The sequence below is a fragment of the Eupeodes corollae genome, chromosome 1 (assembly GCF_945859685.1).
Source record: "Eupeodes corollae chromosome 1, idEupCoro1.1, whole genome shotgun sequence".
Classification (NCBI taxonomy): domain Eukaryota; kingdom Metazoa; phylum Arthropoda; class Insecta; order Diptera; family Syrphidae; genus Eupeodes; species Eupeodes corollae.
In genome coordinates, this window is record NC_079147.1 from 267,647,554 (window position 1) to 267,661,591 (window position 14,038).

A 14,038-nucleotide genomic window follows, 5' to 3' on the forward strand; every position below is an offset into this window, starting at 1 on the left:
ATCCTAGATTAAATCAACGAGTAATACTTACTTACTTAAGGTGGCGCTACAGTCCTGTGTGAACTAGGGCCTCACCCAACAAACTTCTCCATCTAGCTCGGTCCCTAGCTAGATGTCTCCAGTTTCGCGCTCCAAGTTGGGTGAGGTCACCTTCCACTTGTGCGCGCCACCTGATCCGCGGTCTTCCTCTACTGCGCTGTCCTGTGGGTGCGGATTCGAAGACTTTCCGGGCCGGAGCATTGGTTTCCATGCGCTCTACGTGACCCAGCCATCTTAGTCGTTGGACTTTTACTTTTCTTGCTAAGTCTACGTCGCTGTACAGCCCGTACAGTTCGTCGTTCCATCTTCTCCTCCACTCCCCTTCGATGCATACGGGACCGTAGATCACACGAAGAACTTTTCTCTCGAAGCGACCCAAGGTGCTTTCATCCGCTTTTGTCATGGTCCATGCTTCTGCACCGTATAGCAGGACGGGGATGATAAGGGTGTTATATAGCAACACTTTGGTCCCTCGAGAGAGGACATTACTACTCAATTGCTTTCTTAGTCCAAAGAAACAGCGGTTAGCAAGAGTTATTCTGCGTTTGATCTCAGCGCTGGTGTTGTTTTCTGCGTTTACAGCGGAACCTAGGTAGACGAAGTCCTTGACTACCTCAAAGGTACGTCTGTCGATTGTGACGTTTTGACCAAAACGTCGGTGTTGTATGTCCTTTCTAGACGACAGCATGTACTTTGTTTTGCCCTCATTAACCGTTAAACCCATTTTTGCCGCCTCTGCCTCAATACTCACAAAAGCCCCATTGACATCACGCTGAGTTCTTCCGATTATGTCAATGTCATCAGCATATGCTAGTAATTGGACAGAGTTTTGAAAGATAGTGCCTGAGTGTTGACGTGTGAGCTCTGCACTATTCTTTCAAGCACGATGTTAAAAAAATCGCATGACAGCGCATCACCTTGTCTAAAACCTTTTTTGACATCAAAAGGTTCTGTTAAGTTGTTTCCAACCTTTATGGAGCAGCGTGAATTCTCCATGGTCATCCTGCACAAACGGACGAGTTTGGCAGGGATGCCAAAACTAGACATGGCTCTATACAGCTCGTCCCTGTAGATGCTGTCATATGCGGCCTTGAAATCGATGAAAAGATGGTGGGTGTCGATTTGGTGCTCTTGAGTTTTTTCCAGGATCTGCCGTAATGTGAATATTTGATCAACTGTGGACTTTCCTGGTCTAAAACCACACTGATAAGGACCTATCAGGTTGTTGACGATGGGCTTTAGACGTTCACATATTATGGCAGAGAAGATTTTATAGGCGATGTTAAGTAGACTTATTCCTCTATAGTTGGTGCAGTTTAGAGGGTCTCCTTTTTTCAGGATCGGGCAAACAATACTGAGGTTCCATTCATCGGGCATGCTTTCTTCCGACCATATCTTACAGATAAGTTGGTGCATGCTCCTAACCAACTTATCTCCAGCTGCTTTAAAGAGCTCGGCATTCAAGCCATCTGCTCCAACGAGTAATACGCTTGTTTTAAAACATCTTAGTTTTTGTGGTATTTTAGATGAGATAGTGCAAACATCATCATGTCTATTATTACTCCCAAATACTTGTAGTTCCTTACTAATTCGATGCATTCTTTTGCGTTTTAGGTATTCATCATTTTGTAAATAAATCTTTTTTTTTTGTGGGTTTAAACTGTGGACTTCTGATATGCATCATTTTTGTTCTTGAGGTATTTATTATCAAGCCGTTGTCGTGACACCATCTAACTACCATATTGAATTCTTCTTGAGCTAACTTTGTTACTTACTTACTTACTTAAGGTGGCGCTACAGTCCTGTGTAAACTAGGGCCTCACCCAACAAACTTCTCCATCTAGCTCGGTCCCTAGCTAGATGTCTCCAGTTTCGCGCTCCAAGTTGGACTTTTACTCTTCTTGCTAAGTCTACGTCGCTGTACAGCCCGTACAGTTCGTCGTTCCATCTTCTCCTCCACTCCCCTTCGATGCATACGGGACCGTAGATTGTAGCCGTTCGACGTTGTATCTTCTCCCAGCACCTCCCTGTTTTGCCTTGGGTCTGGAAATCCGAAGTGCTACCTTGGCTACAACGAGGTAGTGGTCCGAGTCGATGTGAGCTCCTCGGAAAGTTCGTACATCCATAATGCTGGAAGCGTGTCTGGCGTCGATTGCAATATGGTCAATCTGGTTGACGGTAGATTGATCTGGAGAAGTCCAAGTTCCTTTGTGGATGTTGAGGTGTGAAAAACGCGTACTGGCTACCATGACGTTTCAACCCGCAGCAAAATCTATGGGCATGAATCCTTTTTCGGAAGTGTTGTCGTGCAGGCTGTTCTTCCCGATTATTCCACCAAAGATGTCTTCCCTTCCTAGCTTGGCATTAAAATCACCCAGGACTATTTTAATATCGTAGCTAGGGTACTGCTCATATGTTTTGTCTAAGAGCTCGAAGAACATATCTTTGGTGTTGTCGTCTTTCTCTTCTGTGGGGGCGTGAGCGCATATCAGGCTAATGTTGCCGAATTAAGCCTTGATGCGTATGGTCATAAGGCGCTCATTGATGCACCTATAGCTCAAGACTTCTTGCCTAAGTCTGGCTCCGATGACGAATCCGCATCCAAATAAGCGTTGTTGGTTTTCGTGGTAGCAGTCACCATAGTAGATATCGCAGTTTTTCATCCTCTTTTTGCCCGGCCCATCCCATCGTATTTCCTGGATGGCGGTGATATCTGCTTTATATCGTTCTAGGGCCTCCGCTAATTCTTCGGCCGCACGTGGTCTGTTAAGGGACCTAACATTCCACGTGCATATCCGAAGTTCGTTGTCCTTTTTTCGTTTGCGTTGGTTGTCAACAGTAAATCCGTCCGTATCCGAGGCTTGTTGGTGCTTCGCAACTATGAAAGCTTTTACGTGGCCAGGAAGTCACCCCGACGCACAACCCCCAACCTGGAATGCCAGTATAACACCAAGGAAATGGAGCCGGATAAAACCACTCCTTACAAGCCTGGGCTCCGAATAAGTCGAAAAAGCCCTATAAGGTGTTCACTAAGTAGTTCAACCTCACTGGAACTGTAGACGCCACCGTTGATTCCATCTCGGGAATTCCTCCACTGCCGTCTGGATAAGGAGAGGTGTCTTAGTGGAAACACCTCTCCCCACCTCTCTCGTTTGCTGCCCCCAACAACTTTCCACTGGGGTTGGAACCCAATCTCCAGTTGAGGTACTAGGCACCCGATGTTCACCACGTGGAGGTGAGAGTAGGAGTTGATAGACAGAGGTTGGTTTTAAGAAAAACCTGTGGACGCTTGTGTCCTCTTGAATGCACATGTCTACCATTTGAACATCGAGCTAACTTTGTTGCCGTATCAAAAAAACTATGGGGAACGACAATAGCCGTATCATCAGCAAAAGCGAAGGAAATACTCAGTTTGAAGAGACGTAACAACTCGCTAGTGTATAAGACAAACAAAATTGAACCCAGTTTAGATCCCTGAGGAAATTCATATCTCATCACTTTTTCCTCACTCACAGTATCTTTGATTTTAACACAAAATGTTCTGTTTTGCATATATTCTGTCAGCAAAGTGCCACGAATTAAAATTCTTCTTAGAGCTTCTATTACATTTGAGTGATTTAATGTCTCAAACGATTTACAGAAGTCCATTAAGACCTCAATTTCTCTTGTCTAAACTTTCGTTGCCACAATTCGCAAACTCACCAAGTAATTTTCCTGTGATTTTACCCTTCTGTAAACCATACTGGCTTCTATGAATCAATGCATGTTTGTCAACAAAACCTTGCAACCTTTTGGCAATCACACCTTCCAAACATTTTTCAATAACTGGAAGAATTGATATAGGTTGTTTAGTTGGTCCTTTACTCATCCTTTGTAAATCAGCCTTACAACTGCTGTTTTCAAGGTACTAGATGGAATTGTTGACTAAAATTAATTTATTTGCATAGAATAGGAGCAAAGACATCCTTATAGCTTCTTATATCAATTGTTATGAATCCATCAAATCCTGGAGCCTTATTTTCTCCAAGTGTATCTAGAATGTATTCAATCTCGGTGACATTACTTGCATATGAAAATATTGAACATTCCACTGTGCTATTGATGTTGTTTGACGTTCTTATGTTGCATTTATGGATTATTTTGTTGTTATCCATGGGTTGTTTTGTCTTTTTTTAACTATCTTTTGCTGTTATGTTGATTTTTTGTATATATTGTCAAATTTTTGAATCTTCTTCACCCAAAACTTCTCTTCAGGTTTCTTTTCTAATAAGCTGGTTAATTTGAGCATTCTCAGAACCTTAAATAAGTCACCGAGTGAGAAATGTACTCCGTAGCTGAAGACAATTTTGTTCGAAAAATCGTCGTCCACCAACTGTTGCTCAAGCACCCATTCGACAATGTGAATGGTCAGCTGGCTTCAGTTGTCGTGTTAACTGGCCTTTATATGGAACAAGGTGTAGATCCAAATGCAAAATACGAAACCGCAAAATGGTTAACCCGTCACTTCAAGTTAAAACTTCTATCGGATATTTTTCATAACAACTCATTTAAAGGTTCTTTTTGATTGATTTTTTTGTAAATATTCACAAAACTAAAAACCATTGAAGTTTAATAACAACCTTTTTATAGGGCTTATTATATTGTACCTTTTGAAACTTCTATTTCTTGCTAAGTTCTAATTTTGCAGTTTTAAATTTTTTTAAAATACCTACTCGAATGGACCGAAAACATGTTTCCTATAAATAAGACAAATATTCAAACAACAGCTGCTAAGTGCTTTCAATTTGTCTTTCAAACAAAAAGGATTTTTTTAAAATGCACCTGGTTGTAAAAACAAAAGAGCTGATACACAAACTTTATTTTTGGTTTTCTTTTTTCTACCGTCAAAATCATGTCAAAATTCTAAAATGATGCTGAGAAACATTGAATAAAAAGAAATAGTATTCTAATTTTGTTCTTGAGGTTATTTCCGGTACAAAAAATATCCAATTAAATGATAAAAGTCATTTGTTTATTTGAGCTAAGAAAATATCAAATGCTTAAAAACCTAATAAAAATGATTTTGCAATTTTGATATGATTGCGAAACAAAGCAATTAAGTTGACACACTAGCCCTTCGAACCTTCACCTATCTTTGTTGTCTTTAGAGCTATTCATAGAAATCGATGATTTTAAATCTCAAAATCTTTGAACTAAACTTAAAGTTTCTTTATTCTATTATAGATCGTTAGAAGTTTCTTCTACCACGCCATCGTCTATTCTTGCAATACCTATACCTACTGATGATGTTGATGATGATGGGATGCTGCTGGATCAGCAGCGAGTTGTTGCATACATTTGTATTATGTGCACTCTGACGTCTCCATACCTTAAGTAAGTTCCACACCAAGCAGATTCAACCAAATACCAGTTTTCTTCAAGCACCGCACATACAGAGCCGATGTCTTCTTGTGGATAAAAAGACAAAAACAAAAATAATAAAAAAAAGAAAATTATATAAAATATTTTTCATAGGGAACTCATACCGCTTTGAGCGTTTTCTGTATGTTTTGTTGCCTGATTTTATTTTTTGATATTTATTTTTTGTTCTCGTCACCATACCTACTTCTTTTGTGAAACACAACACACAAAACCAAAAACAAAAATCAAAACTTCCAGGCCAGTGAGTACCTTACATTCCAAACAATTCGAATATCTGTTAGCTAAAGGCACCAAGGCACAAGGCACACAAAACAGATTTTGCGCTCGCGCACACACGTATTATACCGAAGACCGAACCAAAACCTGGCTCCAACTACTCTGGAGTCTTGCTCAATAATATATCTGTGGCTGGCATCCAGCAGCAGAAACAGCAACAGTACCAGCACCACGGCCATCAGTTTCAGCTTTAGCTTCAGCACCACCGTCCCAGCATTAACCTACACAATACCCACAATCTCGCTATAGATAGAGATACTCGGCTCTCTTGCTATCGAGTCGAACGAACGACCGACCGATCGACCTAACGACGGACGCGACGAAGACTCTGAGTGAATAAGTAGTACGTCAGATTTGATTCGAGTCTATATACTACGTATAATACGCGGAGTCGAAATACTCGTATTCCGTACTCCACCGCCACCACTCACCATCGCCATCATCAACGTCTGGTAGTATACCATTCCATACGATCGACCAACGACAACGAGTACCATGGATATGGATGTAGGTATGAAACGAAGAGAAAAACCAGGTTCCTGAATTTTCAATTCACCACTTAATTGGTAGTCGAGATTTGGACCTTAAAATCGAAAGAACGTTCTTCGTGGAGAGTGGACGATATGTGAAAGCGGTGTGTAGGCACGTTGTGTTTTTCTTTTTTAACATATTTTGTCTGAATTTTTGTTCGTTACTTGTTGTTGTTGTGTTGTTTTTATTTCTTAAATTTTCCATTTGTGGATTTTCCAGTGTATATATAGATTTAAAAATAAGAAATAATAAGAAAATTTGCATAAAGTTGAAATCTTTTCCAAAGTCAAGGAAAAAAGAGGAAGCAAAGCTTTTTAAAAAAATTATATTTCAAATCCAATTTTCTTATGAAAACAAGTTAAAAATCTCAAATGTTTCTTTATTGAAAGAATTTGTGTCTCAAAAATATTTGTATATCTTAAATATTTTAATTAACTGCATTAAAAATAATAAAATAATCAAATATCTTCTGGTCTTGTAAAGAATCAAAAGTCCAATTTAAAAATAAAAAGCAGAAAAATAATTGAAATAAGTGCAACTAGAGAAATATTTCAAAAGAGAAAGTGTATATGTGTTTGTGATGCTGATGCTGTGATGCAGCGATGCTGGTTGGACCATTGCAATTTTTTCTGTTGAATGCAGCACCAGCAGCAACAGCTCCAGCTCCACTCAGCAGCTTGTTGCACTCTACTCAGTTTTTCGTATAAAGGGGAATGCAATTAATACAAGAAAAATAAAATTAAAAAGAAAATTGAAAAATAAAAGAAAAAAGAAATAAATAAAAGTATCTCAACTCTACTCGCTACTTGCTCCTCCTCGCATCCATGGCTGATTGTTGGAATTAAAAGATACATGTTTCGCCAATTGGTTTTACACACAGTTCAAAACGAAAATTCTGTTATTTGCGTAGTGTCAAATACGTGATTCTTTTGTTTGGATCTTTAGTTTTGTATTTTTAGTACGTTGCATTTGTTTTTGTTTTTAATGGATATTATTGCCGACATGGACTTCTTGTGGACTTAATAAAAGAGTGGTAGGTTTATTTTGTAATAATATTTTGTTTCATTCTTTTTTGTTTATATAAATTTATTATATTTTTTTAAGTGTTTTATACTTGAGTTTTTCAGTTATGTATATACATATACAAAATACTAAGTTTAAAGATTGTTTTTTAATTGGAATAAGATATTTTTTTCTCAAGAACCCAACAAGGTATCAATAAAATAAAGAAAATAGGAATAACAAAACCACATTATTACCTTAATTGTTCAATAAATTAACATATGAATTGATCTTATTTTTAATTTGTGGAACTCCCTTATTTTATCTGTGCTTTAATTTATTCATTAATTTATATAGATATGTAGGTAAATTGATTTGGAATAAATTTAAAACAAGATTATAATTATTAAACAAAAAAATAAATTGTTTACTACATTAGATACGTTTACATGAGTTCATGAGATAGTTTATTTCATTAATAAATCTAGAAACAATTTGTTTGCCTTTAAATACAATATTATTCAAATAGGTATTGTTATGATGAAATTTAAATTCATCGAACTTTAATAATTATGTAGTTTTTACTGGGAAAGAAATTTAATCATGGTAGAAACACGAGATAATTCATAATCAAATATTTAAACATTCAAAAAAGGTAGTATTTTGTTTATTTTTTTGAAAAAGTTTCCACAAAACTTTTTGGATAAATCTTTTCTGAAAAATCGAAAATATTTGATATTTGAATATTTTCAAAAGAATTGCTAAGACTTAAGGTAAATTAAAAACACGTTAACTAATTTATATTAAATATGAATGTTGAATAATACAATTTTCAAGATACAAGTTTAATACATAAAAAGATTTAAATGTATGCATTTTGATACATTTTAAAAACATGAGTGCAATATTCTTTTGAAACAAATAAACACAGAGATAAAATAAATAAATTTAACTAATAATTAAAGGTGAACCCAAAAAATGTTCGTGATTGAAATTGCGATTCTGTAAATGAAGAAGTGACATTTGAACTAGTCAATCAAAAAAACAAATAGTTACACGAATTTGGTTTTTTATAACCATTCTCTTTTAAAAGATTTAAATAATGAAGCCAATTTTTCAATTTGTGTACAAAACAAAATTCAACAAGTCCAAATTAAAATGCAATTTTTATAATATTCAATTTTCTGAATAAAACATGTTCAAAAGTATCAAGTGCCCAGAAACGAGACCTATAGGTGCTATAAAGTTTACCAACGTACGAATTAGCAATATGGGAGTTTTCCTAAATGAGGGACCAAAACCTTAGAAAGACACTTTGCAAGTTCGAATAAATAAAGACGAAATGTTTCTATCAAAATATACGGATTTTTGTTGGTAACATGTTTTAATGTAGGGTCCAACATTAATCCTTCTGTATCTTATTCTAACTTAATACTAAAATCATCTTTTAAAATTTGAGGGTATTGTTAATATACTGGATGGATGGACAGTTAGTTTTTCTAATCATACACTTTGAGATGGTTTAACTAAACCCTCAATAAAAAACAAAAGCTTCACTAACGGCCAATTTTTTGACGAAGTTCTAAAATAAAATAACAACTCGATCTAGCAAGTCTCGGTTTAACTATGGAACAACATTTTAAAATATATGCAACTCAGGCATTTTTCGCATCCAATCAGGCCTGTTTTCCATATTTCAAGAACCAGAAGAGAGATATCGACTTCAAATAAATTATGTTATACAGATAATAATTCAGAAAGATGCAGCAAGGGCTCTCAAGAAAATATCTCACGAACCAGTGCCGCTAGAGACTTGAAAAAATTTTATATTATGTTTTGTAATGTAATACAATTAACTTTTTAAAGCTTTGAGATATTGCCTTTAAATTACTTTTAACTTTGAAAAAAATATTGTTTTCAACATTCACTAAAATTTTGAAAAAATATAATTGAGGGTTTTATTACAAAATTTAAAAATCTAAAAAAAAATTAACAAAAGTTTGGAAAAATTTATTTTCGACTTAAATATCTTTTAAAAAATTTGAGATTATTGCTTCCAACTAATTTTAACTTATAAGAAATATTATTTTCGACATTAGAAAAAAATTTAAGAAAAATCGGATTGACAGTTTTTTTACAACAAATAAAATTATTAACAAATATTTATAAAAGTTGGTAAAAATTGATTTTCGACTCTAATATCTTTTCAAAACATTGAGATATTGGCTTAAAACGTCTTTTGTTTTTTAAAAAAATATTGTTATCAACGTTAAGTCAAATTTTGAGAAAAATCTAATTGACAGTTTTTTACACAAAATAAAAACCTGACAAAAAAACAATACTAAAACTTGGTAAAAATTTACTTTCGACTCAAATAGCTTATCAAAAATTAAACATGTTGTCGTCAAACTTTTTTTATTTCACAGAAAATGTTGTTTTCGATATTTAGTAGTTTTTTTTATAAACATTTTCAGAACAGTCTAAAATCTACCAAAAATAGTACTCAAATTTGGTAGGAGTTGATGTTCTTGATATCTCCCAAATTAATTTAATTCATCCAATTTGTACAAATTTAGAATAACTACTAAAATTGCTAAAAATTTGTTTTCGACTAAAAATCTATTTAACAAAACAAGATTTTTTTTTATGTGAAAAATATTTTTGATAATTATTTAAATTAAAATTTGTAAGAATAATTCAACTAAAAACTTTTCTAACAATGTCCTTCCACACTTTGATTTAAAAAATATGTAAAACTATAATAAAAAATATAAAAAGTTTAATGTGTTTAAAGGCCTCTGTATAGTTTACACCTGAAACTGTCATTGTCCACAACATTTTACACAATGGAGCTCTTATTTATGACTTTTTGCCAAATCATGTCCATGTACCTTTTTTAAAATATTTAATTATTGCATATAAAATATAATTGTGGTCCAAAATTCATTTAAGATTCATTCCAGTTTTGTAGTAAACTTAAAAAATAGGACTTTGAAAATAGTAAAATGATTGTTAAACTGAGGTAGACCCTCATAAATCGAAGTTCTATTTTTAACTATAAGATCTAAAACAGACCTCTAACGCTTGAGAACTTGATAAAGAAATGAGTAAGAAATCAATCGAGTTTTAGAGCTTAGAACTTTGTCTAGAAATTGACCGTACATAACCATATTAGAATTGCATATTTCAAGTTTTAACCTATTGCTAATTATTACATTAAATTCAAAAAGGTACAATTTAATACTGTTAAACGAATTATTCGTTTATTTATTCTGAAGCCTATTTAGTTCATTAAAAGTAACCAATAATGTAATTTTAATGGCATTTCATTGCAATTGATTTTTACTCTAATTGCAATCTTTGTTGCCATACGATGCCTAAATCCCATCTTCTTTTTTTAAATCTTTGTATTCAAAAAAAGATACTAAGCTTAGCTTTCCAACGATATTCATATTTCTCAATTATAGGCAATAAGTAGAAAATTCTCTTTCAAATTATCTTAACATTTTTCATAATTTTTATGTGAGTCAAAATTCGAAAGCTCAAATCATTAAATTTTATTAAACGATTTCATCAGACAATTAATTGCAATCATATAATAGAATTCAGTTAAAACTTACTAAATGACTTTTAAAATAAAATAATGTAGGCAAATGTAAGAAATGTAACTGTTTTTCATGAGCTCCAATTAAAAAAAAAAACGCCCCAGGAATATTATCACTAACTCCATAAAAGAATTGATATCGTCCTCTCTGTAGTTTTGGAAAATCGGCTAATACACGTTAGGTATTTAAGCTATCATTTTGTAGCACTAAGTTTTATTTTTTTTTAATGTTCTGAATAGACACAGTTAGGCACTAGTCGGTTAAGTATTAGATAACGTATTTCAAGCTTACAAATACTTTATTACTATCAAAAAACAACTGCGTACTTTCTGCCCTCCAAACTTTAAAACATTTGAGTGTATAAAAATAAAGTTTGAAAAAAAATTGTGGTAAATAGAACATTTAAGAATTTTATCACTTTTGCCCTCTTACAACTTACGACACTGACACGAAATTTGTAAAACCTAAATAAAGGTACAAACGATTTAACAGCTCTATTATCTATAGTTCCGATGTTAAACCTTTATTTCTTGGACGATTTATAAAAGGAAGCGTAAAAGTAGTGATTTGAGTCTTGTGAAGTATTTCGGTTAATACTGTTAGTTTATCTGCCAACTTAATGAAACTAACTTCACATTCAAAACAATAAACTAAACGGTTCTTTAATTAAAGGTTTTATTTTAAAAATCCTGCTATTTAGGCAGTTGTTACTTTTGCCATGCTTTGAAATTTAACAAGTTACTAAGTAACTAATCAACGCAATTGAAACTGTTAAAATTCAACTTGAACTTTTTAAAGGCACATTTCACAGTTTGTAAGAAAAGTTTCCTGAGCGTGTTGACTACATATACTTGCGTAGTTCAAGTTTGGTGATATCACTTTTACTTGTGTGCACCTTCACAGTTTTGTGGGGTGGATTCAAAAACCTTCCGGGCCAGAGCGCTGTTTTCCATGTGCTCTACGTAACCTAGCCACAGACTTTTATCCTTCTGGCTTCATTCGACACGTTAAGAAATGTTCATTTTATAAATATAAAAACCATCTTCAAATCAAAAAAGTTAGGCTTTTTTTTTTGGAAAAGAGATACTTAATCAAAAATGTCATGGTTTTTCAGATGGCGTAGAACGAAGAAATTAATTCCTCTCATTGATCCCAAAGCCAATGCAAAATAATTCTCTCTTTTGGTGGGCTCTTCCATCTCCATCTATATTGCTTCAGTTAAATCTTTTCAGGAAGTTATCTGGTCATTCTTGGTCCTTGGTGTCTGTTACGACCATGTGTCTGGTATAGCGGTCATTTAAAACACTGTTTAATAAGATCCTTCAACACAACCATTGTGCTCTTTAACCAGTTTGAGGTGTATTCGTCACGACCGTAAATGGCATATAACGACTTCTTAAAATGCATAGGTTTGACTTCTTTGTCAGAATATTCAAAATGGGTCAGTGTTCTCAATTGAATTACTTATACCTTTGTCAATTTATTTACAGTCCTTTCTTTATATAAATTTGTACATTTGATCGCTTGACATATTTTCACTTAAATTCGATCTTACATATTCATTGGAATTTTTGACAACAAAACCACCTACCTTATACTCCGAATCCATTAAGTAAGATCTATGTATAGTATATCTACGTATGTAACTTGATTGAAACCTTAAACTACTTTTTTTTCTTGACAAAGACACAAACCAAACATAAATATCTCAATATCTCATGGACAAATCATTAGCAGCTTCAAACGTATGTATAGTTAGACCAAAAACAGAACTAAAAATCTCGCACAACAAGAGTAAGCCACCGCGTACATATGTATGTACGTTACGAGTTTAGTCAAAAAGCCACAAACAGAATGCGGTCACGACTTTGTCTTACCCTTTTTATTTTTTTAAAGAAAACCATTTTGGTGCACATTCTATTGAGCCTAACATAAACAGTGTGGAATGTCAAATCGATATAGCAGCAAAAGACTGACAGTCTTGTTGAGTAACAGGTTTTCTGTTAAGGTATAGATTTTGTTGTCGTTGTTGTTGGTTTGTTATAAGCAAAACAAAAACAAACTTTCAAATATCAAACCCTAAACAAAACAAAAAGTTCTTTCACATTTGTTTTTGTTGTCTTTTTTTGAATTCCAAAATGAACAAAAATAAGTTATCGGAGATAAATTTTGGCATACAAATTCAATACAAATCAAAAAGCTATGTATTTCAAATTGCAAACAAACAATTAAATTGAAATCTATTCAAAATTTTATGAAATCTCCAATCAATTATTGTGTTGTATTATTTACTAATAAAAGAACCTCAATCAAAAATACTCATATGAATAGATACAATATCTTATAGGATAAGATTCCTTTTTCTTTGTATACGTTTTTGAGAATTATGAATAACTTATTGTCTGTAATAAGATTGAAAATCTATGAGGCGTAAAATTTAAAACATGTTTTATGTCTTATAAGATGGTGTATATTGTGTATGGATATGGCGATGGATGGCGGTCCTTTTATGTTTAAACATAAAAGATTTGACAGCGCAACGAATAAACGTCACTCAATGAACTTGTTCATATATTCTACGTTTTCTGTTGTAAGCGGTTTTAGGTGTGGCAGTGTAATTAAGTGTGTTTAGATAATAATTAATGTTTTTGACTTTAATAATACATTTAAACATTTTCTTAAGCATTGAAAGTTAATTTTGTGAAAAAATGTTAGCATATATGTAAATTTAAGCTTCCTCTTATTTTTTAAAATCTTAATAACATTCTTCTAAATAAACCGAACAGCATTTACTAATTCAGCATTTACTAAATGTACAATTTAGTTTTTGGGAAACTGTTACGTAAAAATTGTAAGTGGTACCTAAATTAATACTTTCAAAAATTAACTCAGGCTTACGTACTTTTTTGGACGGGGCAAATACAAGATATTAAACAGGAGAGTTTAAAATTAGTCAACTTTTTTTCATTCAATCTTTTTCAGGAAAATTCAATTTCTTAACATTGTTTTAATATTTTTTTAAACATAAGAAGTCAAAAATTTAACAAAAAAAATTAGGGCTGGGTCTGACGAACTTGTACTTCCTCCTGTATCCAAAGAGCCTGAATAGTACACTTAACGAGATTCAAGCAGGCTTTCGTGCTGGTTATTTAACGATTGATCAC

The 14,038-nt window shown here is 33.6% G+C and overlaps 1 protein-coding gene across 1 annotated transcript in view; it reads left to right on the forward strand.

The window, feature by feature from the left end:
* Nucleotides 1-6,294: 6,294 nt before the first annotated feature.
* The window catches only part of LOC129938393 (ankyrin repeat and BTB/POZ domain-containing protein 2), a 62,039-nt gene continuing 54,295 nt past the window's right edge, over nt 6,295-14,038 (forward strand). Inside the window, exon 1 of the mRNA XM_056045927.1 lies at nt 6,295-7,300. The gene's annotated coding sequence lies outside the window, so the exon portion shown is untranslated. The remainder of the gene's footprint in view (nt 7,301-14,038) is intronic.